Source organism: Artibeus jamaicensis, unplaced genomic scaffold (genome assembly GCF_021234435.1).
Source record: "Artibeus jamaicensis isolate MK-2021 breed Jamaican fruit bat unplaced genomic scaffold, CSHL_Jam_final contig_536, whole genome shotgun sequence".
NCBI lineage: Eukaryota > Metazoa > Chordata > Mammalia > Chiroptera > Phyllostomidae > Artibeus > Artibeus jamaicensis.
In genome coordinates, this window is record NW_026521878.1 from 439,119 (window position 1) to 464,063 (window position 24,945).

Genomic DNA, 24,945 nt, shown 5'->3' on the forward strand with positions numbered 1-24,945 from the left:
TCTGCATCTGATAGATTGTTTATCTCTATGATTTTTAGTTTTTTTCTAGAGTTTTGATCTATACTTTCATTTGGACCATGTTTTTGGTTTGTTTTTTTTTTCTCTCTTCATTTTGGCAGCCTCCCTGTGTTTGTTTCTATGTATTAGTTAGAGCTTCTATGACTCTCTGGCTTGGTAGGTGCCCTGTAGATTCTAGTGGAACAGACTCCCCTATCACCCAAGTTGGGTACTTGAGATCTGCCTTTTGTGTGAGTTGAGTACATGCTTCTTTTGTAGTTGAGCCTCAATTGCTGTTGGCAGGTCAATGGGAGGGATTTACCCAGGCCAGTCATCTGCAAGGATTAGCTTTCACCACTGACCACCCACCCTCTGTGAGGGATCACTGTGCAGTGGCAGAGTGGAGGTGCTCTGACATAGGGTGCAGCTGCCCACTGGGTCACAGGGTTTCCCAGTGGTGCAGGTAGGCCAGTCCTCTCCTGTATTTGCCCAAGTATACCCCGCCTGACCTATAAAGCAATCTTAGATGGCTGCTACTTATGTCAGGCTTGATGATTCATAGGCAAAGCCAAACTGTGAATCTAGGCTGGCTACTGCTAGTACTGGCCCTGGGGCCAATTGGCAAGAGTTATAGGGGCTGAGGCTTCAGTGAAGCCAGCTGTTGCTTGGCTTCATTGAGGATTTAGTAAGTTGTGAAGCATGAGCCAGGATGAGCCATTCATATGGAAAATTCAAAGTTAACAGTTTGGGTTGGCCCATAAGTTGGGTGGGATGGAGTCTCAGGGGTTCTCTAGGGCTCAGCCAACAGTGTTAACTTGGGTGATTGAGTCTTAGATATGGCATCAGCCTTCTAGCTCTGTGGCTGTGTGTAGGGTTCAGAAAAGGGACAAAGGCTTCTGCCCACATTTCTGTCTCAGAAAAAGCTGTTCCCCAGTTCCTGCCTTGATTCCAGACACTTCAGTTACTCCCTGTATGTCACTGATGGCTTTCAAATTGCTATCCCATGCTGGAGCTCAGAGGGAGTGAGTCAGAGTAGGAGAGTCCATGTATTGGTTTTTTAAGAAGAACAGCTTGGGACTCCAAAACTTTCTTCCACACATAATTCCCACTGGTTTTTGTAGCCAGAAGTCATGGCAACTTATGTTTCTGGCACTGGAGTCCTGGGCTGGGGTTCTGGTGTGGGGTTGGGACCCCTAACTCTCAAGATAACCCTCCTAAATTTTTAAGTAGCACATGTGGATATCATACCAGCCTATTCCCCATCTCTGCCCTTTCTACCAGTCTGGGTGGATGTGGTTTCTTTAATTCCATAGTTGTCAGACTTCCAATCAACTTGATTTCTGACAGTTCTGATGGTTGTTCTACATTATAGTTGAAGTTCAGTGTTGTGTGAAAGGGCGAGCACTGTTTACCTATGCTGCCATCTAGACCAGAGGTCCTCTCCTCTTCTTATAAAAACACTAGAATTTGGATTTAGAGCCCATTTTAATCCAGTATAACCTCATCTTAACTAATTACATTTTCAAGGACTTTATTTCCAAATAAAGTCACATTCTGAGGTTCCAGGCATTTATGAATAAGGGGCAGGGACACCACTGAACCAATAAAAAGACCATTTCAAATATTTAAAGAGGGGGGTTAGGCTCCCACCTTGGTCTTCTCTTTTTTAGCATAATACTCTGAGTAACTTCAAATCTCCTTAAATTATATTGCTCCCAGACCTTCACTGTCTAGGTAAATTTCTTCACTTATATGTAACAATATCCACAAACTGATACTATGAATTCTAAATAGGTAATTTTATTTATTTAAGCATAACTACTAAAAAAGCCTTTATAAAAAGTATTATATGTAAGTTTTCATACCTAAGAAACAGTATGTAATTTTGTCCAACTAATAATTTAACCTGGTGAGCAAAATACCTGCCTCCTGGATCCTATACTTGGTGATCCAAAGTGGGAAATATATTACATTAGAAATTATCTGCACTGTCCTGATGCTGACTTTTGTACTCCAGTGGGTGCTTTTTAGGTTGTATTTTACTACCTATGTCAAAGACCAATACTGGTCAAGACTTATTACCCACCAATGAGCTGTAAAGAGGCAGTTGAAAAGGGCATTGGAGGCTACTGAAAATATAGATCACATTCTGCTAGGGCAAAAATGCCCATGGCCCAGGACTTTATTAGCATTAGAGCTTCATTATTGCCCTTTCAGCTCTGCTTCAGAATCACTCCCATCATTGCAACCCAGGCTTTGAAGTGTCAGACTGCAGAAGAATGAGAATATTGAGTATGTGCCTGATGTGGTCCTAAAACACCAGATCAGAGAACACATCTCAATTAATTCAATCCCCAAATTTTACAACTGTGTATAAAGCCTCACTCTAAACATGATGGGGAAATGAATCAATGACAATATTTATGGTTTGGGTGGGCTTTCAAGATGGCGGTGGACTAGGACGGAGCAGATACCAGTTCCTAGTACAAAAGGGAGAGAAACCTGTCCGATCGGAGGAGGTGAAACCAGCAAGCCAGCAGTTGCCAAGCATATATGAAAATAAGAGACCAGGGACCTCATCGGTCACGGAGGAACCAGACGGTAGGGAGACAGCAGCGGTACAGTAGTCTCTGGGACGGAGCACAGAGAAACAGCCAGTGCAGGGTAGGGGAACCAGCGCCCAGTGGCGAGAGCCCAAGGTGCATGGGACAGCCTTCAGCGCACAGACGTCTCCCTCCCTAGGATTTTTGGGCAGGGGACCTACCAAGTGGCCCAACCAGAGGGGAGCAGAGGTGATTTCAACCTGTGTGTAGTTCGGCGGAGGTTCTGTGCCTGGTGGGAACTGTGTCTGGGAGAGTGCCTAACAGCGCCTGGGACAGCGTTCAGCGCCCAGATGGCTCCCTCCCTGGGATTTTTCCGCCGGGCAGGCCAAGTGGCCCAGGCAAAAGGTGTGGAAGGAATTTCATCCTGCGAGCAATTTGGGGAACTAGTCGCCCGACACGCAGTGTATCTGGGAGAGTGCCTGAGGGCACTTAGGCCAACGTTCAGCACCTGGAAAGCTCCCTCCCTAGGATTTTTGGGCCCGGACCTGCCAAGAGACCCAACCAGAGGGGAGCAGAGGAAATTTCAGCCTGCACACAGTCCTGGGTCTAGCGCCTGGCATGGTGCTGCTCCATCCCTAGGTTTTTTTTTGGCAGAGGTTGACCAGGGGACCCAAACAAACACAGGAGCAGAAGGGATACACACCACACAGCATGCCATGAAGTGCGCACAGAGTTTCTAGGTTGACGCCCAGTCCTCAGATCGGCTCCCGGCTTCCAGTCCACCCCCCTCAGACTATCTGGAAGCCCTGGGCGCTGAGGGGTCCTGGGAAAAGAGCTGAGACCCTCAACCCCCTCCCTTTCTGGCCAAGCAAGGTGGGGTGCCAGGAGACACTTCTTTGATAGAGTTTGTGGAGAGGGTGTGGAGGACAAAGGCTTCCAACCAAGGACTCTGTGGTTGCCAGCCCAGGAGAACTCAGAGGTGCAGCCTGGGGCTCTGAATCCAGTAGACACGGCAGCCTGGTCTGCTTCACACCCAGCTTGGCAGCCGAGCCCAGGATTGGGCAGAGGGCCTGGGGCTTCCCAAGGGAATGAGGGCAGGTCTGTGCTCAATCCCAAGGGAACGAGGCAACTAGGCTGGTGCAAGTGCCTGCAAACACAGCAAACCAGCCCAGGGCGGTAACCCCTGGGAGGGGAGCATTGTGAGGAAGTCCTAGTTCCCCATTGTAGGGAGCTGGGGAGAGGCGCCAAGTGTCTGAATCCTGAGAGGGGCTGGCTGAAAAAATCACAACATTTGACCCTCAGCCAACTGCAACCAGAAAAACCTGTTCAGCTAGTTTAAGGCCAACAAGTGACATTTCCTTTTCTGATGTTGTTTTTGAGGGATTATTTTTGTTTGTGTGTTTTTTGTTTCTTGTTTTTTTTTTTACTTTACTTTATTTTATTTTTATTCTTTTTTTTACTTTTCTTTCTTCTCCATTCCTTTTCTTTATCTTTTTGCTTTTTTAAAGTAATCTGTTATTTCTATTTAATTTTATTACTGTTTCCTCTTTCCATACTTTTGTCCTCTTTTCCCAAATTTTCTGTTTTATTTCTTTTTCTTTTTTTCTAAACTTATTGCTCTTTCTTCCATTCCCATATCATTTTTTTCTTTCTTCCTTTTATTTCTTTCCTTTTCATTTCTTTCTTTTACCCTCAAGAGTCACAATCAACTTGAAAATATGAAAAGACCAGAGCTGGACCCATAGAAGAGGCCTCCCAATAGTAGAGTCAGAGAGACAAATTGCACATTGTTGTAGGAGAGAAGCCACAAGTTGCTGCATATTTGAGTAGGTGGAAGCAGAGAATGACAGGATAACCAAAACAGACTGCACTGCTGAAATTCACAGGCATTCCACCACAGAAGTTCACACCATAAACCCAGGATGTCAAAATAGATTAATCTAAGAAACTGAGGCTAACAAGAAGAGTCTCAGAAACAATGGGAAAACAAAGAAAAAATCCCCAAATGAAAGGAAAGGAGGAACCCTCAGAAAGAATGTTAGATGAAATAGAGGCAAGTCAACTATCAAATACTGAATTCAAAGCACTGGTTATCAGGGAGTTCAAAGAGCTCACAATCAGCTACCAGAAACTACAAGGGAGCTGCAATGATCTCACCTCGAACTATATCAACATGAAAAAGGAAATGGAAATTATTAGCAAGGGCCAAGAGGAAATGAAGAATACAATTTCTGAATTAAAAAACACAGTAGAAAGCATTAAAAATAGGGTAGATGAAACAGAAGATCGGATTAATGAATTGGAGAACAAAGTAGAAAGCATCTCACAGAAAGAACAGGAAAGGGAAAAGAGGCTCAGAAAGAATGAAGAGGGATTAAGAGAAATGCAAGACAATATGAAACATAATAATATCCGAATAATAGGAATACCAGAAGGAGAAGAAGAAGATCAAGGGATAGAAAACCTATTTGAAAGAGTAATGAGAGAAAATTTCCCTAATTTGATAAGAGAAAAAGTCACACAAATCCAAGAATCACACAGAGTCCCAATCAAGAGGAACCCAAGGAGGCCCACTTCAAGACACATCATCATCAAAATGGCAAAATTCCAAGACAAAGAAAAAATCTTAAAGGCAGCAAGGGAGAAAAAAGAAATAACATACAAGGGAGCCCCAATAAGGTTAGCTACTGACTTCTCAATGGAAACACTCCAAGCAAGAAGAGAATGGCAAGAAATATTCCAAGTAATGAGAACCAGAGGCCTACAACCAAGGCTACTTTACCCAGCAAGGCTCTCAATCAAGATAGAAGGCCAAATAAAGAGCTTCCAAGACAAAAGAAGTCTAAAAGAATATGCTGCCACCAAGCCAGGTCTACAAGAAATACTGAAAGGACTGCTTTAAGGAAAGGAAGGAAAAGAGACAGACAGAGAGGAACACAGGTACAAAAATGGCAATGAATAAGTACCTATCAATAATAACCTTAAACGTAAATGGATTAAATGCTCCAATCAAAAGACACAGAATAGCTGCATGGATAAGAAAGCATGACCCACACATATGCTGCCTACAAGAGACCCACCTCAGGACAAAAGACCATCACAGACTAAAAGTGAAAGGCTGGAAACAAATTTTCCAAGCAAATGGACAAGAAAAAAAAGCTGGGGTAGCAATTCTAGTATCACATAAAATAGACTTCAAAAAGAGGGCCATAAAGAGAGACCCAGAAGGTCACTTCATTATACTCAAGGGAAGAATCCACCAAGAAGACATTAACATCATAAATATATATACACCCAACATAGGAGCACCAAAATATATTTAAAAAATCTTAGAGGAATTCAAGAAAGATATAGAGAGCAACACAATTTATAGTGGGGGATCTTAACACCCCACTATCAAAAAAATATTTATTTAGTGTCTACCATATATTAGTGATATAACTGTGAATAAAAAATTGTGAGAAGGTAAGTCAGATGTGGAATGAATGCAGCTAAGTAGATAAATGCTCAGCCTCTGGAGATATACAGACTTGGATTCAAATTCTGGATCTGCCGCTTACCAATCAAAGTGAATGTGGTCAATTTACTAATCTGACTAAGCCTCCAATTATTCACCTAAATAGCAAATAAAAATATGTATTTTATCGTGTTCTGTATACTAAGTAAACAATGTATTAGAAGAATGTCTGATAGTACAGCCTTTATTATGACAGTGTAAGGCAACTTTGAAAAGAAAGAAGCTGAAATACATACACTATGTAATTTCAACAATTACTATGATGCTGCCTTATCTAGTTCAACAATTACTATGATGCTACAAAAAGCCCCATCAAAATTGGTGAATTTTTGTATAGTCATTTTAATATTGAAGATGAAAGAAAAGATGCAACATTTTCAGTGCATTATGTTTTATTATTTCAAGAAACGGCCCTGGCTGGCGTAGCTCAGTGGGTTGAGTGTGGGCCTGTGAACCATAGGCTGGTGGTTCAATTCTCAGTCAGTGCATGTGCCAGGGTTGCAGGCCAGTTCCCAGCAGGGGATGCATGAGAGGCAACCATACATTAATATTTCTCTCCCTCTCTTCTTCCCCTCTAAAGATAAGTAAATAAAAAAATCTTTAAAAAAAGAGAAAAAAGAAAGGTAAAAACACAACTGAAACACAAAAATATATTTGTATAGTGTATAGGGAAGTTGTTGTGACTGGTCAGACATGTCAAAAATAGATTATGAAGTTTCATGCTGGCTATTTCTTGCTGGATGATGCTCCTTAGTCGGGTAGTCCAGTTGAAGTTGATAGCAGTCAAATAGAGACATTAATTAAGAATAATCAATATTATAACATGCAGAAGATAGCTGACATACTCAAAATGTCCAAATCACTTAAGTTATTGGTGAAAATAAAAAATGTGTCTTTTATTTTATGGAAAAAACTAAATGGACCTTCTGGCCAACACAATAGTTTCAATTATATAAAATCAATTGATTTTGATAAAAGTTCTCAATTAATTCTATGGGTAAAGAATAGTTTTGTAATGAGTGGTGCTGGACAATTAGACATCCATTAGCAAAGAATAAAACATCTTTTTGCATCCATTAGCAAAATAGGACAAAAAACAAAAATAAACAAAATATCAACAAGTATCTTGCATCACATACAAAAGTTAACTTGAAATGTATCACAGAACTAAATAAACATGTTAAAACCATAAAAATTAAAAGTATCACAGGGGAAAAATATTTTCTACCTTGAGTTACATAAATGTTTCTTAAGACAAGAATGCAAAACAACTACTTTAAATTGATATATTGAACTTTTATCACATTGCAAACTTTATTTCTTCAAAAAACACTGTTAAATAAATTACAATTTACACACTGGGAAAACTTATTTACAAATAATTTTATATCTGCAACATGTAAATAACACTTATAACTCAATAATAATAAGAGAAGCAATTTATTTTTAAAACAGCAGAAAAAGTTTGAACATATATTTTACCAAGAAGACATGTATAACAAATAAACACATGTAGAGATAGCTAACACAGCTGGTCACTTGGGAAATACATATTTCAAACCACAAGGAGATACCAGTACTTTCTCACTGGAATTCTGAAAGTGTATAAGACTGAAGATACAAAGTGTTGGCAAGAATATAGAGCAACTATGAATCTCATGCACTACAGGAATGTAAAATGGTACAGCCACTTGAGGAAAATGTTTGGCAATGTTTTACAGTTAAACACACACTTACCATATATCCCAGTATTCCACTCCTGTTTATTTCCCAATAAAAATAAAAGTATATGTCTACACAAAGACTTGTACATGAATGTTCATTGTTGCTTGATTCATAATTACTAAATTTTAATCAACATGTGAATAAAAATTATGGTAAATTCATATAATGGATTCATACTGAGCAAGAAAAAGAAATAAACTACTAATACATGCAATAACATAGATAGATCTTAAAAGCATTATGCCAGTGCAAGAGCATAGAGTCAGATACTACATGTTATCTGATTTCATTTTATGACATTCTAGAAAAGGAAAATCTGTGGAGACTGAAAATAGTCAGTGGTTGTCAAGGACTACAATTATGGGGAGGGATTGACTGCAAAGGAACATGGGAAATACTTGGGAGGAAATGTAAATATTCTATATCTTGATAATGATGTTGGTTACATAGCTACATATATTGGTCAAACCTCATTATCTCCAAACTTAAAAAGAGTGAATTTTATTGCATATAAGATATATTTTAATAATAGTAGTTCATTATACTAATACAAAAGATATTTTGCAATGTTTGATTTATTATCAAATGAGTCAGAAAATTAAAGAATTACATAGTGATCAGAATATTAAAATGCATCTTGTCTAATAAATTTATTTTAAAGAAGATGACAAACAATTTAGAAAGTAGAACTAGTGAGTATTTGGTTACACATAAATTGACCTTTATTTTCTGGGAAGGCTTTTAAGCTTCGTGTAGTTGCTAAGGAAATGCAGTGCCAACCCCATGAATTAAATAAAGTGCATACCCTTTCCCACCACTCCTTGGTGAGATGAATGTATTTTAGGTAAGTGACTGGAAAGGAAATGTAGAGAAGATACATAAACTTCTGAATTCCTACTGAATCTCAGAAGACTTCCTGTACACAATAACTTCAGGAGTTACTATGCTAGATGAACACATGTTGACTTGGAAAGTCAATGATACAAACCTGTATGGGTTGGCAGAAACAGCAGAAAGGCTGGTTTATATGAAAAATAAGTACATTTGTAAGGGGAGCAGGGTGTGAGTGAAAAACAAAAATGGTATCAGAGGAATGCAACTTTGAAGGATATTGGTCCTCTTCTTAATTGACTGAGAGGTATTTTTGTCATCATGTTCTCCAGATTTTCTCAAATGATCCGAACATTGTCATTCGATTGGCCTATGGGGCCATTTGTTTGTTTTCTTGATTAGAAAAATGAGATAAATTATTTGAGGCCTGAGACTATTTACTAACTACTCTAAATAAAGTGGACATCCAAGGCTTGGATTCTAGGTCTGACTCTGCCAATTTAATCTATGTGAATTTCTGAACCTTATCTCAATTTCCTCAGTAGTGAAAAGAAAAAATAACATAGGAAAAGAAAGAAAAAATAAAATGGTGGGAAAGCAAGTAATAAAAAGATATATAGAATAATTGACTGGTTACTTCAAGGATTGAATCTTATATAAATGGGAAATTAAAATGATGATAGCTGTGCCTCTCTATTTAAGTACTTATAAACTATTCTTGTCGAGAAAAATAATATATCAGAGAGTTCATATTTGAATTTTTCTCTAGTTTGGTTCAAATGAAGAATAATTTCAAATAGACTATCTAAAATTAATGTATGTGTCCCAGTAACTCTTCAGTGAGCAATGAGGTTAAAAGGCAATGAATGTACAAAAGAAGAAAATAAGGTCATACAACTAAAGATCAATAGGAGATAGTGGCTTGATCTATAAATACAATATCCAAGGGGGTAATCCAAAATTGAGCATATAGGGCTAAAGAAAACCAAATGTTACATTCACAGTAGAAAAAAATCAAAGAATTCAGAGAGAAGCTTTGTGGAGCCTTTGGTGTAATGCCAATGTATGGCATAGAACTGTTCACTTTCCAAATGGCTTTTGTCCTTCTGTCAAAGGAAAAAAGAAGATAGAATGGACATCCATAGGAGAATAGAATTTCAAGGTGATGAAAAAAGGTTCTTTATACCTGACAGGGGCAATCCTTTAACAGTGTGGAGAGCCTTCCACAATTGCAGCTAACGGAGAGAATGAGAATCTAAGGCCAGAAGGAATGCTGAATGCAGGGAAATACTGGAGGGAGACACAAAAATGAGGAGACTTATGCAGAGAAAAGATGAAGAGTCACCTAAAATTGTTTGTATTATACTTCACAGAGTGTGGCCAAATATCACAAACCTCACATTAAAATTTAAAATCAGCACTCAGAAATTGATGGGATTTCTTTATACCAATAATGACCTACAGAAAGAGAAACTAAAAAAAAAAAGATCCCATTTACTACTGCTAAAACAAAAATGAGGTACCCAGGAATAAATTTAACCAAAGAGATAAAAGACCTGTATTTGAAAAACTATAGGACACTGATGAAATAAATTGAGGCTAATCAGAAGCATATGTTGTGTTCATGAAATTAACATTATTAAAATGTCCATAAGCAATCTATAGATTCAACACAATTCTTATTAAAATATTGATGACATATTTCACAGATCTGGAATAATTATTCTGAAAATTTATATGGAACCAAGAAAGAACCCAAATAATCTCAGCAATCCTAAGAAAGAACAAAGTTGAAGGGATCACAATACCTGATACCAAACTATACCACAAGGCCACTGTAATCAAGCCAGTCTGGTACTGGCCTAAGAATGGACACAGAGATCAATGGAACAGAATAGAGAGCCCAGAAATGACCCATGTCTCTGTGGTCAATGGATATTTGATAAAGAGGAAAAGAGCATACATGGAGTAAAGACAGTCTCTTCAATGTATGGTGTTGGGAGAACTGGGATAGTACTTGCAAAAAAACAGAACTAGGTTACCAACTTACACCATACAGTAGAATAAACTGAAAGTGAACAAAAGATTTAAATGAAGTCATGATACCATTAAGATCCTAGAGGAAAATATAGGCAGTAAATTTCAGATATCTCACATAGAAGTATTTTGGTCGATATATCTCCTAGGGCAAGGAAAACAAAGGAAAAAGGAAACAAATGGGACTACATCAGGTTAAAAGGCTTCTACACAGCTAAAGAAACCATCAGCAAAATACGAAGGGAAGCCACTCCATGGGAGAACATATTTGTTACTGATATATCAGACAAGGATTTAATCTTCAAAATATACAAAGAACTCATATGATTCAACACCAAGAAGACAATCCAATTAAAAAATGGACAAAGGATTTGAATAGACCCTTCTCCAAGGAGAATATACACATGGTCCAATAGACATATGAAAAAATGCTCAACATTACTAGCTGTCAGAGAGGTTCAAATTAAAATTACAATGAGCTATCACCTCACACCTGCCAAAATGACTGTCTTTAATAAATCCACAAAAAAACAAGTGTTGGTGAGGATGTGGAGAAAAGGGAACCCTAGTGCACTGTTGGCAGAATGTAGACTGGTGCAACCTCTGGAAAACAGTATGAAGATACTTCAAAAAAATGAAAAATAGAACTGCCTTTTGACCCAGTGACTCCTCTTCTGGGAATACATCCAAAGAATCCCAAAACACTGATTCAAAAGAATGTAATCACTCCTATGTTCATAGCAGCATTATTTACAAAAGCTATGATTTGAAAATATCCTAAGTGCCTAACAGTAGATGAGTGGATAAAAAAGCTGTGTTACATTTACATAATGGAATACTACACAGCATTAAAAAACAAAGAATTCTTACTTTTTGCAACAACATGGATGGAACTAGAGATTATTATGATAAGTAAAATAAGCCAGTCAATAAAAGACAAATACTATATGATCTCATTGCTAAAATATAATGAAATAAAATAAATAGAAACAGACTCATAGAGAGCAGGATGACAGCTATGTGGGTAGTTAGATGGTGGAGGGATTGAGCAAAAAGGAAAAAGGTCTAATGGACATGGATAACAGAGTTGTGATTGCAGGGGGTAGGGAATGATAAGGAGGATAAGGGGTAATGGGAAAAATACAATAAAATGAGTTAATTTTAAAAAAAAGGAGCACAAAATTACCAGCTCTTTGCAGATGAAATTTTCTAACAGAGAAGCAGTGAAGTATCATACATACAAAATGCAACAATGGCTGTGAGGGAATCATGTGCAAATGTCATATATATATGTATATGGGGTTCGTCCAGAAAAAGTCCAATCATTGTTAATACAACAAGAATGGTTTGCATGACATCAGTGTAACCTGGCAGTCTGGATTGTGTATGTGGGAATAATGACGACTTCACTATACTAGTTAGTGGGGGCCATAGACACAGTTGAGTGAGCATGTGTACTGTGTGGCTAACACATTAAAAATAACTGAGTGAGTAGAGCAACAAATATGCACCAAATTTTGGTTAAGCTTGAACATTCTTTCACGGAAACTATTTGGATGATTCTGAAGGCTACAGCTATGAGCCATTGGTGATTGGTGGCTTCATCACGACAATGTGCCTGCTCATGCATCAGGTCTCATGTAGTTTTTTTGTGAAAGATAAAATTACCCAGGTGACTCAGCCCCACTACAGCCCAGATTTGATGCACTACAACTGGCTTTTCCCAAAACCAAAATCACATTAGAAAGGGAAGAGATTTCAGACTGTTGATGAGATTCAGGGAAATTGGAAGAACTGTGTGAAGTCCCAATGTGCCCAATAATCTTTTAAAAATTATTTTTCTTAATTAATTATAGTCTGTCAATTATATTTTTCTATAGCAATGTAGAAAATTCTGGTTGGTTGATTAGCATTTTGTGATTTTGATCATTTGGATCAGTTCATTGACCTATCATAACTAGAAGGACTAAAAAAAAGAAATAAAAAATTTTATCTTCTGTACAATATGTGGGCAGACCCTGAAACCTAGATGACTAAGAAGAGTAAAATTGCTGCATGCACTTAGCATAAAACACCTGCCAGTTTTTCCTAATACTTTAAAACCATAAAACTTTTTATTCATATTATTAAAAAAACATTCACTATCTGTTTTAGTCAGTTTTGGTTACAGATATTAAAAACTGAGTTGGATAAAGAAGCAAAACAAAAAAAAAACCAAAACAAACAAGTAAGGAAAAGTGAAGTGTATGTGATTCACTCCTCTTTTTGCATATTGGCTTTCTCTGCCTCAACGTGTACATGGTGGAACATGGCCCACCCATCATTCCCAAGTTTGCATCACCTCAATTGAAACTCAGTATATAAGAAACTTAGATATCTCATCCACATTTCCAACAGGAGATTATAGAATTTGACTGTCCCACATTAGATTTGGTGTCTATAACCTGGATCAAACAACTATGGCTAAACAGGGGTTTCCAAAATATGAACAAGGTAGTTGTAAAAGGATGAGAAAGAGAAATTTCTTGTGAGATGCTGGTATAATTCCTATTTTCTGACCACACTGGTATGAAGTTAGAAAGTATGAATGGAACTGCAGAGCATAAGTGAAATAAGCCAGGTGGTCAGAGACAAATACCACATGATCTCACCACTAACAGGAACCTAATCAACAAAATGAACAAGCAAGCAAAGTATAGCCAAAGACACTGAAATAGAGAATAGGCTGACAGGGACCAGAGGGGAGAGAGGAGAGGATAATGGGGGAAAAGGGTGAAGGGTTTACAGGAACAATTACAAAGGACATATGGACAATAACAAGGGGGGGCTGGAAAAAAGGGAGGGAGGTGGGGGGGAAAAGACAGAAAACTGTACTTGAACAACAATAAGATAAATAAATAAAAAGAAATCAATTACATGAAAAAAAGAAAAACACAAATACATGGGGGCTAGCTAACATGTTGCAGACAATGAATAAGTTAACAATAAGATCAAGGAAACATCAGAGGATATGCTGAGACAAATTAAAATGAAAACATAACAGCCCAAATCTGTGGGAAACAGCAAAAGCAGTCCTCAGAGACAATTTATAGCATTTCAGGTCTACCTCAAGAAACAAGAAATATCTTAAATAAACAATCAAATTTTATACCTATAAGAATCAGTTTTTATAAAGCCCAAAGTAAGTAAATGGAAGGCTATCATAAGGATCAAAATAGAAATAAATAAGAGTCTAAAAAATGTAAAAGGTAAATAAAACCAAGACTAGTTTCTTGAATAGATAAACAAAATTGATAAACACTTAGCTATGCTCCTAAGAAAAAGATGACTAAAAAAAAAATCAGAAATGACAGAAAAGTGATGACTGAACTGACACTATATTAATGCAAAAGATTATAGGGAAATATGAATAACGACATGCCAACAAGTTGAACAATCTGGGCAAAATGGATAAATTCTTAGAAACATACAATTCTTTCAAAATTGAATCAGGAAAAATCAGAAAACCTGTACAGACTGATTACAACTAATGAAATAAAAACAGTAATAAAAAAAAAACTATCAGCAAACAAAAGACTTGACCTAGATAATTTTACAGGTGAATTTTACCAGACATTCAAAAAACAACATAGATTCTTCTTGAACTAGTGCAAAAAAATTCAAAAAGAGGAAAGACTCCCAAGCTTATTATATGAGGCTACAATTAGCTTAATTTCTAAACCAGATAAAGACACTAGAAAGAAAAAATATTTATTATCCCTGGTGAAGATAGATGCAAAAATCTGCAGCATTATATTAGCAAACCAGACTCAGCAATACATTAAAAAGAACACACACTTCAATCAAGAAGATTTATTCTGGGGATGCAAGGTAGGTATAATACCCTGAAATCAATAAATGTGATTCACCACATTAACAAAATGAAGGATAAAAATCATATGATCATATCGATAGATTCAGAAAAAAGCATTTAATGAAATATAGCACTCATTTATAATAAAGTGCGAATAGAGGGAACATATCTCAACAAAGCAAAGACTACATATGACAAACCCACTTGCAACATAATACTCAATAGGGAAAAACTAAATGCATTTCCCTTAAGATTGGGAACAAGAAATGGATGTCTGCTTTTACCAATCTTAATTCATTACAGTATTGGAAGTCCTAGCCACCAAAATCAAACAATAAGATGAAATAAATGACATCCAAGTTAGAAAAGAAGAAGTAAAACTGTCCTTTTTTTATGGATGACATGATATTTTATATAAAGAACCCTAATGATTACACCAAAAAATTACTAGAACTGATAAATGTATTCAGTAAAGTAGCAGAATACAAAATAAGTATTCAGAAATCAGTTGCATTTTTACAAACCAATAATGAACTCTCAGGAAGGGAATCTGAGAAAACAATGTTATTTACTATTGCATTAAACTAAATTAAATACCTAGGAAAAATTTAAATGAGGAAGGTAAAAGACCTATATTCAAAACATTATAAGATATTGAAAAAATGGGAGAAGATACACATAAATGGAAGCATATATTATGCCCATGGATAGAGAAAATTAACCTAATTAAAATGTCTATATGACCCAAAACAATGTATAAATTAATTGCAATTTTTATCAAGATACCAATGGTGTATTTTATAGAACTAGAACTAATAACCCCAAATTTCTAAAGACTACAAAGAGCCCCAAATAGCCTCAAGAATCTTAAGAAAGAAGAACATGGTATCATGTGAAATGATATATTATATTAATGGGCCATAGTATTCAAAGCAGCATGGTACTGGCATAAAATCAGACCTATATTTCAATGGAACAGAATACAGAGCCCAGAAATAAACCCACTCCTCAATTAGTATTTAACAAAGAAAGCACAAACTTGCCTGGGAGTAAAAACAGTTTATTAAATAAATGGTGTTGAAAAATTAAACAGATATGTGCAAGAAAGTGAAAATAGATCACTTCCTTACCATATACAAGGGAAAAAAAACTAAAATAGGCTAAAGACTTAAATGTCATATTTGAATCCATAAAACTCCTAAAAGAAAATATAGGAAGTAAAATCTGTGATATGTCTCACCAATATATTTTTCTGCCATATCTCCTCAAGCAAGGGGAACAAAAAACAAAATAAACAAATGGGATACATCAAACTGAAAAGTTTTTCCATAGCAAAGGAAACATCAATAAATCAACAAAAACAAACTACTTAATTGGAGAACACATTTGCCAATGATACATCTGATAAGGGGTTAATATCTGAAATTTATAAAGAACTCATAATACTCAACACCAAAAAAGAAACAATACAATTTAAAAAAGGGCAGAGGACCTGAATAGACAGTTCTTCAAAGAGGACATACAGATGGCCTTCATAAATATAAAAAGATGTTCAATGTTACTAATCATTAGAGAAACACAAATTAAACCACAGTGAGATACCATTTCACACCTGTCAGAATGGCTATCATCAGTAAATCAACAAATAAGAAGTGTGGGCTAGGATGAGGTGTGAAAGGAAGCTTCATGCACTGTTGGTGGGAATGCAGATTGGTGCAGCCCCTGTAGAAAACTATATGGAGACTCCTCAAAAAATTAAAAATGGAACTGCCTCGTGACCCAGTGATTCCACTCCTGAGTGTGTAGCCAAAGAAATCTGAAACACAAATTCAAGAGATTACATAAACCCCTGTGTTCTTCACAGCATTATTTACCATAGCCAAGATCTGGAAGCAACCCAAGTAAGTGCTCATCTATAGACAAGTAGATAACATAGTGATGGTACATAGATACAATGAAATATTACCTGACCATAAAAAGGATAAAATCCTACCATTGCCAAAACATGGACAGACCTGGAGATCATTATGCTAAGTAGAATTAGTCAGATAAATACAAATATAATATGCTTTTATTTACCAGTATATGTGGGAATCTGAAAAAGGAAATAAATGAACTAACAAAATTAAAATAGACTCAGACACAGAGAACAGACTGATGTGGACTAGAGGGGACTAAGTGGAAAGGTGAAGGGATTAAGAAGTACAAATTTGTAGTCATGGTGATGTAAAATACTGCATGAGGAATATAGCCAATAATATTGGAGTAACTATGTATGGTCCGAAGTGGGCACTGGAAATATCAGGGGAAACACTTTGTAAAGTACGTGATTACCTAACCACTATGCTGTACACCTGAAACTAATACAGAATAATATTAAATGTAAACTGTATTTGAAAAATAAAATTTAAAAAATAGTAGCCAAAATTGCATATTTTTAAATCAAAGGATAGCATGTATCTTCTAAGTAAATTCCCCATGTACTAGTCTTTGAGATGAGTTTCTTGTGATCCATTCATCTTCCTGATGTGGCAGGTACACTTACTGGCTACAATTCTGGAACTCTGTCAATGAAAATTTAATTTCACTGGCAAAAAGTACTCCAATTTTTTCCCTGGTGAATCTAATTTTTTTTCTTGAACTCCATCCCTCTGTTTGACAGTATTAATGATTCCATCTAAAGTCATGATGGAAATAAATAAATAGACATCTGAGCTTTCTCTGAAACATTGTCTCCAAACTCATCATGCAATTAAGAGCAGAGCTGGTAGAATTGTCCAGTACCCTGAATAAATGCAGATCACTCTACTCCTCTCTTTGTGTGCATGAGTTTTGTTTTTCCTACTGGAGTTATTTGGATAGCCATGATGTTGCACTGAGAAAAGAGAGCAAATCAGAAGGTGTTTTGCCCCAGCGTGTGGTGAGATAGCACAACTACAGGAAGAACCTACACTGTACAAGGCAGAGAATCAGTATGGGAGGCAGCACATGCATTCTTGTCTGGATGGCTATATGGTCTAAAAATGAGAGAATTGGAGGATGCAGGGAAGATGGTGATGGAGTAAGATGGAGCTGATACTAGCTCCTGTCCTCATGGGTGAAAATCCTGGCAGATCTATAGAGAAACAGCACAATAAACCATCGGTTACCCAGCATTTATGAAATTAAAAGACCAGAAATTGTGACCAACGCTGAAACACCAGATGGCAGGAGAGTCAGCTACTGGAGCTGGGTCTCACGCGGCCCCTGTGCTGCCACCAGAGCAACAGGCCTGGGAGCAGGGGAGTCAGGTACGGGAGCCGGACACTCCAAGCCCCTCTGAAGGTCCTGGGAGACAGAGGAGTCAGGAACCGAACCGGGGACATTCTCAGCCCTTGTGCCGATGCCATAGCTACCGGCCTGGGCAACGGAAGGGTCAGTTGCAAGAGCTGGGACACCAAAGGCCGCCATAGAGACAGGCCAGGGCCCTGTGGAGCCAGCTACGGAAGCCGGGAAGTTCTCAAATCCTGTGCCGCTGCCATAGCGATGGGACTGGACTCCGGGGAGTCAGGTATGGAAGCTGGGACACTCCAAACCCCTGTGATAGCCCTGGGCAGCAGAGAGAGCCAGATATGGGAGCCCAGACATTCCCAGCCTCTCTGCCGCTGCTGTAGTAACGGGCCTGGGTGCTTGAGGAGGCGGCTACTAGAGCCGAGACATTCAGCAGTGGTAGGCGACCAACGCAGGGACCAGCACGAGGACCAGCGTGAGTGTAGGTAGAGACAGAGGACATCAAGAAACTTCAAGGAGTCTGCACCTCTGAACTTCACAAGGATCATACCACAGAATTTCACACCATAAAACCAGGGTTTCAGAACAGATCAATTTTAGAAGCAGAGACTAACAAGAAGAGTCTCAAACAATGGGAAAAGAAACAATCCCCAAATGAAAGAAAAAGCAGAAACTTCAGAAAGAATATTAGATGAAATAGAGGCTGGTCAACTATCAGATAGTGATTTCAAAGCACTGGTTATTATGAAGTTCAAAGAGCTCACAGTGAACTACCAGAAACTACAGGGGAACTACAATGATCTCTCTGCAAACTACAGCAACATGAAAAAGGAAATGGAAATTATCAGCAAGAGACAAGAGGAAATGAAGAATACAATTTCCGAATTGAAGAACACAGTAGGAAGTTTTAAAAGTAGGATAGATGAAGCGGAGGATAGGATTAGTGAGTTGGAGGACAAGGTAGAAAGCATCTCACAGAAAGAACAGGAAAATGAAAAGAGGCTCAGAAAGAATGAAGAGGGATTAAGAGAAATGCAAGACAATATGAAACGTAATAATATCCGAATAATAGGAATACCAGAAGGAGAAGAAGAAGAACAAGGGATAGAAAACGTATTTGACCAAGTAATGAGAGAAAAATTTCCTAATTTGATAAGAGAAAAAGTCTCACAAATCCAGGAATCACAGAGAGTCCCAACCAAGAGGAACCCAAGGAGGCCCATTTCAAGACACATCATCATTAAAATGGAAAAATTCCAAGACAAAGAGAGAATCTTAAAGGCAGCAAGGGAGAAAAAAGAAATAACATACAAGGGAGCCCCAATAAGGTTAGCTACTGACTTCTCAATGGACACACTTCAAGCAAGAAGAGAATGGCAAGAAATATTCCAAGTAATGAGAACCAGAGGCCTACAACCAGGGCTACTTTACCCAGCAAGGCGCTCAATCAAGATAGATGGCCAAATAAAGAGCTTCCAAGACAAAAGAAGCCTAAAAGAATATGCCTCCACCAAACCAGCTCTACAAGAAATACTAAAAGGACTGCTTTAAGGGAAGGAAGGATAAGAGGGAGACAGAGAGGAACACAGGTACAAAAATGGTAATGAATAAGTACCTATCAATAATAACCTTAAACGTAAATGGATTAAATTCTCCAATCAAAAGACACAGAATAGCTCAATGGATAAGAAAGCATGACCCACACATATGCTGCCTACAAGAGACTCACCTCAGGACAAAAGACCATCACAGACTAAAAGTGAAAGGATGGAAACAAGTTTTCCAAGCAAATGGACAAGAAAAAAAAGCTGGGATAGCAATTCTCATATCAGACAAAATAGACTTCAAAAAATAGGCTATAAAGAGAGACCCAGAAGGTCATTTCATTATACTCAAGGGAAGAATCCACCAAGAAGACATTAACATTGTAAACATATATGCACCAAACATAGGGGCACCCAAATATATCAAGAAAATCTTAGAGGACTTCAAGAAAGATATTGACAGCAACACAATCATAGTAGGGGATTTGAACACCCCACTATCAAAAATGGACAGATCTTCCAAACAAATTATCAACAAAGATATTGTGGCATTAAACAACACCCTAGATGAAATGGACTTAACTGATATATATAGAGCACTTCATCCCAAAGAAGCTAAATACACATTCTTTTCAAATGCACATGGACCATTTTCAAAGATAGACCACATGATAGGACACAAAACGAGCCTCAAAAAATTCAAGAAAATTGAAATCATACCAAGCATCTTCTCTGACCACAAGGGACTGAAATTAGAAACCGACCCCAAAGAAAAAAACCCAAAGCACCCAAAAACATGGAGACTGAATGGTATGCTATTAAACAACGAATGGGTCAAGAATGAAATTAGGGAAGAAATCAAAACATTTCTGGAAACAAATGAAAATGATCTCACAACAACCCAAAACTTATGGGATACAGCCAAGGCAGTCCTGAGAGGGAAGTTTATAGCAATACAGGCCTACCTAAAGAAAATAGAAACATTTCAAACAAACATCCTAACCCTACTCCTGCAAGAACTCGAGGAACAACAACAAAGACAGCCCAGAGCAAGCAGAAGGAAGGAAATAACCAAGATTAGAGCAGAATTAAATGACATAGAAACTAAAAGCACAATTTTAAGGATCAATGAATCCAGGAGTTGGTTCTTTGAGAAGATAAACAAAATAGACAAGCCTTTAAGTAGGCTCATCAAGAAAAGAGGAGAGAGGACACAAATAAACACAATCAGAAATGAAAATGGAGAGATTACAACTGATACCACAGAAATAGAAGGGATTATAAGAAATTACTATGAAGAACTGTATGCCAAGAAATTTGAAAACCTAGGGGAAATGGACACATTTCTAGAAAAATACAATCTTCCAAATCTCAGTGAAATAGAAGCAGAAAATCTATATACACCAATAACAGCAAAAGAAATTGAAGCAGTAATCAAAAAACTCCCATCACACAAAAGCCCCGAACCAGATGGGTTCACAGGAGAATTCTACAAAGCATTTAAGGAAGAGCTAACCCCTATTCTTCACAGACTATTCCAAAAAATCCAGAAGGATGGAAAACTCCCAAATTCTTTTTATGAAGCCAGCATCATCTTAATTCCAAAACCAGATAGAGATACAACAAAGAAAGAAAACTTCAGGCCAATATCGCTGATGAACATAGATGCTAAAATCCTCAACAAAATATTGGCAAATCACATCCAACAATATATCAAAAAGATCATACACCATGACCAAGTGGGATTCATCCCAGGGATGCAAGGATGGTTCAATATTCATAAATGTAATACATCGCATAAACAAAAGCAAAGACGAAAATCACATGATCATATCAATAGATGCGGAAAAAGCTTTTGATAAGGTACAACACCCATTTATGATAAAAACACTCAGCAAAGTGGGAATACAGGGAGCATTTCTCAAAATAATAAAGGCCATATATGAGAGACCTACAGCCAATATCATACTCAATGGGAAAAAACTAAAAGCTTTTCCACTAAGATCAGGAACAAGACAAGGTTGTCCACTTTCACCACTTCTATTCAATATAGTATTGGAAGTTTTAGCCACAGCGATCAGGCAAGAAAAGGAAATAAAAGGCATCCAAATAGGAAAGGAGGAAACAAAATTGTCACTGTTTGCAGATGACATGATAGTGTACATGGAAAATCCTATAGACTCTACCCTAAAACTGCTTGAACTAATTAATGAGTTTGGCAAAACAGCTGGTTTCAAAGTCAATATCCAGAAATCCAAGGCATTTTTGTATACCAAGAGTGAATAAGCAGAAGCAATAATAAAGAAAAAATCCCATTCGATATAGCAAAAAGAAAAATAAAATATCTGGGAATAAACCTAACTAAGGAGGTAAAAAACCTGCATGCAGAAAACTACACAGCCCTGAAGAACGAAATCAAGGAAGACACAAACAAATGGAAACATATACCTTGTTCATGGATTGGAAGAATTAACATCATCAAAATGTCCATACTACCCAAAGCAATATACAGATTCAATGCAATACCTATTAAAGTACCAATGGCATATTTCACAGACATAGAACAAACACTTCGAAAATTTATATGGAACCATAAAGGAGCCCAAATAGCAGCTGCTCTTTTGAGAAAGATGAACAAAGTAGGAGGGATCACAATACCTGATATCAAACTGTATTACAAGGCCACTGTAATCAAAACAGCCTGGTACTGGCATAAAAACAGGCACATAGACCAATGGAACAGAACAGAGAGCCCAGAAATCAACCCAACTCTCTACAGTCAATTAATATTTGACAAAGGGGGCAGTAACATCAAATGGAGTAAAGATAGCCTCTTCAACAAATGGTGTTGGGAGAACTGGACAGCTACATGCAAAAAAATGAAACTTGAGCACAGACTTACACCATACACCAAAATAAATTCAAGGTGGATAAAAGACTTAAATGTAAGTCGTGACACCATTAAAGTCCTAGAGGAGAACATTGGCAAGAAAATCTCAGATATTTCACGCAGCAACATTTTTACTGATATGTCCCCTAGAGCAAGGAATATAAAGGAAAGAATAAACAAATGGGATCTCATCAAAATAAAAAGCTTCTGCGTGGCTGAAGAAAACAGTATTAAATTAGCAAGACGACCAACTGTATGGGAAAACATATTTTCCAATGATACCTCAGACAAAGGTTTAATCTCCAAAATATACAACTCCACTCTAAGAAGACACCCAACCCAATTAAAAAATGGGGAAAGGACTTGATCAAACACTTCTCCAAGGAGGACATACAGAACATTCAGAGACACATGAAGAGATGCTCAATATCGTTAGCTATCAGACAGATGCAAATTAAAACCAAAATGAGATACCACTTTACACCAGTCAGGATGGCTATCATAAACAAAGCAACAAACAACAAATGTTGGAGAGGTTGTGGGGAAAAGGGGTCCTTAGTTCACTGTTGGTGGGACTGCAGACTGGTACAACCATTATGGAAAACAGTATGGAATTTTCTCAGAAAAATAAAAATCGACCTGCCTTTTGACCGAGCAATTCCACTGCTGGGATTATATCCTAAGAATCCTAAAACATCAATATCAAAGAACCTATGCACCACAATGTTCATAGCAGCACAATTTACAATAGCCAAGAGTTGGAAGCAACCTAGGTCCCCATCAGTAAATGAATGGATCAAAAAATTGTGGTTCATATACACAATGGAATTCCATGCTGCAGAGAGAAAGAAGGAGCTACTACATTTAGCAACAACATGGATCAAACTGGAAAGCATTATGCTGAGTGAAATAGGCCAGGTGCTGAAAGACAGATACCATATGATCTCACCTTTAACAGGAAGCTAAACAACAAAACAAACAAGGAAGCAGAAAAAAAAAACCCCAAAAACACTGAAATAGAGAACAAGGGGATGGTGACCAGAGGGGAGAAGGAAGGGAAGTTAAGGGGAAAAAGGGGGAGGGATTTGGAGGAACAAATAGGAAGGACACAGGGACGAGAACTAAGGGGGGTGGAAATGGGAGGGAGGTGGGGAGCAAGGGGCGGGGGAGGCTGGGATGGGAAAAATAGACAAAAAACTGTACTTGAAAAATAACTAAATAAAATTAAAAAAAATAAAAAATAAAAATGAGAGAATTAGCATGGATGTAAAAAACCAAAATGATAAGTAAATCATGAAGAAGAAGAAGGATGGGTGAGGTCCCATTATCTTGTGCAGTAAACAGAGGCAGAGCTCAGGTCCATTTTTATTTGTTGCCTGGCTTGTGGCACAAGGGTGCTGGTGGCTTTGAGGTTGGGAAGGAGGTCTTGTCTCCAGTGATAAAGCCCCTTCGCCAAATCTGGGTCTGAGAAGGGACCACTTTCCTGCTCTGAATCAGATGACTGATCAGTTTCACATTCTACACACATCTGGTGGATCAGTGCCTGGATGTTTCTGCCCAGCTACATTAAGTTCCTCTCTGCAGCTGCTGTGGCACTGGTGGGTGCCTTCTTCTTCACAGTGTGGCAGACTTAATTCCTTCACTCTCCCATTCTCTTAGCTCTTGAATTCCATCATGTTGATAACAGCTAAATCTCAAGCAAACAAGTTAAATGCAGCATATGTCTGGAGTGTCTATTGTTTTTGCTTAGAGCTAACTTGCATTCTCAGCAGTGTGGCAGTCCTGTGGCACTAAGAATTAGGCCCCTTGCCACGTGTTGTATTGTGTTGTTGGTGACTAACAGCCTTTGGTATATTATTCTTCTGTCATTCTTCTTTGCATTTTTAATTCACACAAATCAAACCACACTATAATTTTTACATAATTTTTACAATGATTTTTAACAGAAAAGAAAAAAGCACATGCACCATAATGTGTCCATCCTCTGAATTCAACAATTATCAACATTCTGCTGCTCTGTTATTAGTTTCTGAATGTATCTTGCTTTTATGTCTTCAAACTATAAATACAAACATGTCATGAAGAAAGATGCTCAAAGTATATTCTCTATTTAGATCTCGTCTTCTGGACACAGACATCCAGAAGAAAAAATTTTGAGGGTAGCTGAATTCATCTCTATGTATTCATGTATCCCTGAGTTAAGCAGGTGACCAATGGATCTGTTTACACTTATGTTTTGCCCCCTAAGGACAAGGCTTATCCTCGTTGTGTACTTTATAGATGAAGATGACCCAAAGTGAGCTCCAAAGCTCAGGGTTAAAGTCTGCTTTACATTGTGGGCAAATCTTTGAGGCCCACCTCATGAGTGTCACAGAGGATGTTGCTGTGATTGCAGAGAAATGTGAGGAACATAGATCGAATTATGGTCCAAGTGGAAAATAAGGTGTTTGTGCATTTTAATCAAAGAACAGTTTTAATGCAGGCATTTTTTCTTCCTCCCCCAAGCCCTTCTTGACAACACAACAAATGATAATCTAAAAATCAAACATGACACTCTACCTGCAGGACCCAACACTGACAGATGGAGCTGTGTTTAAATAGCTTTTATGTTGCCAATTCCAGTAAAACCCCAAGTCTGATGGGAAAAGGGAAAGTGCTCAGAATGTGAAAGGGGGTCAGGTAATCATACTGGTGATGGGAACCATCTGACCCATCAGCTCACAGGGCAACTTTGCCTC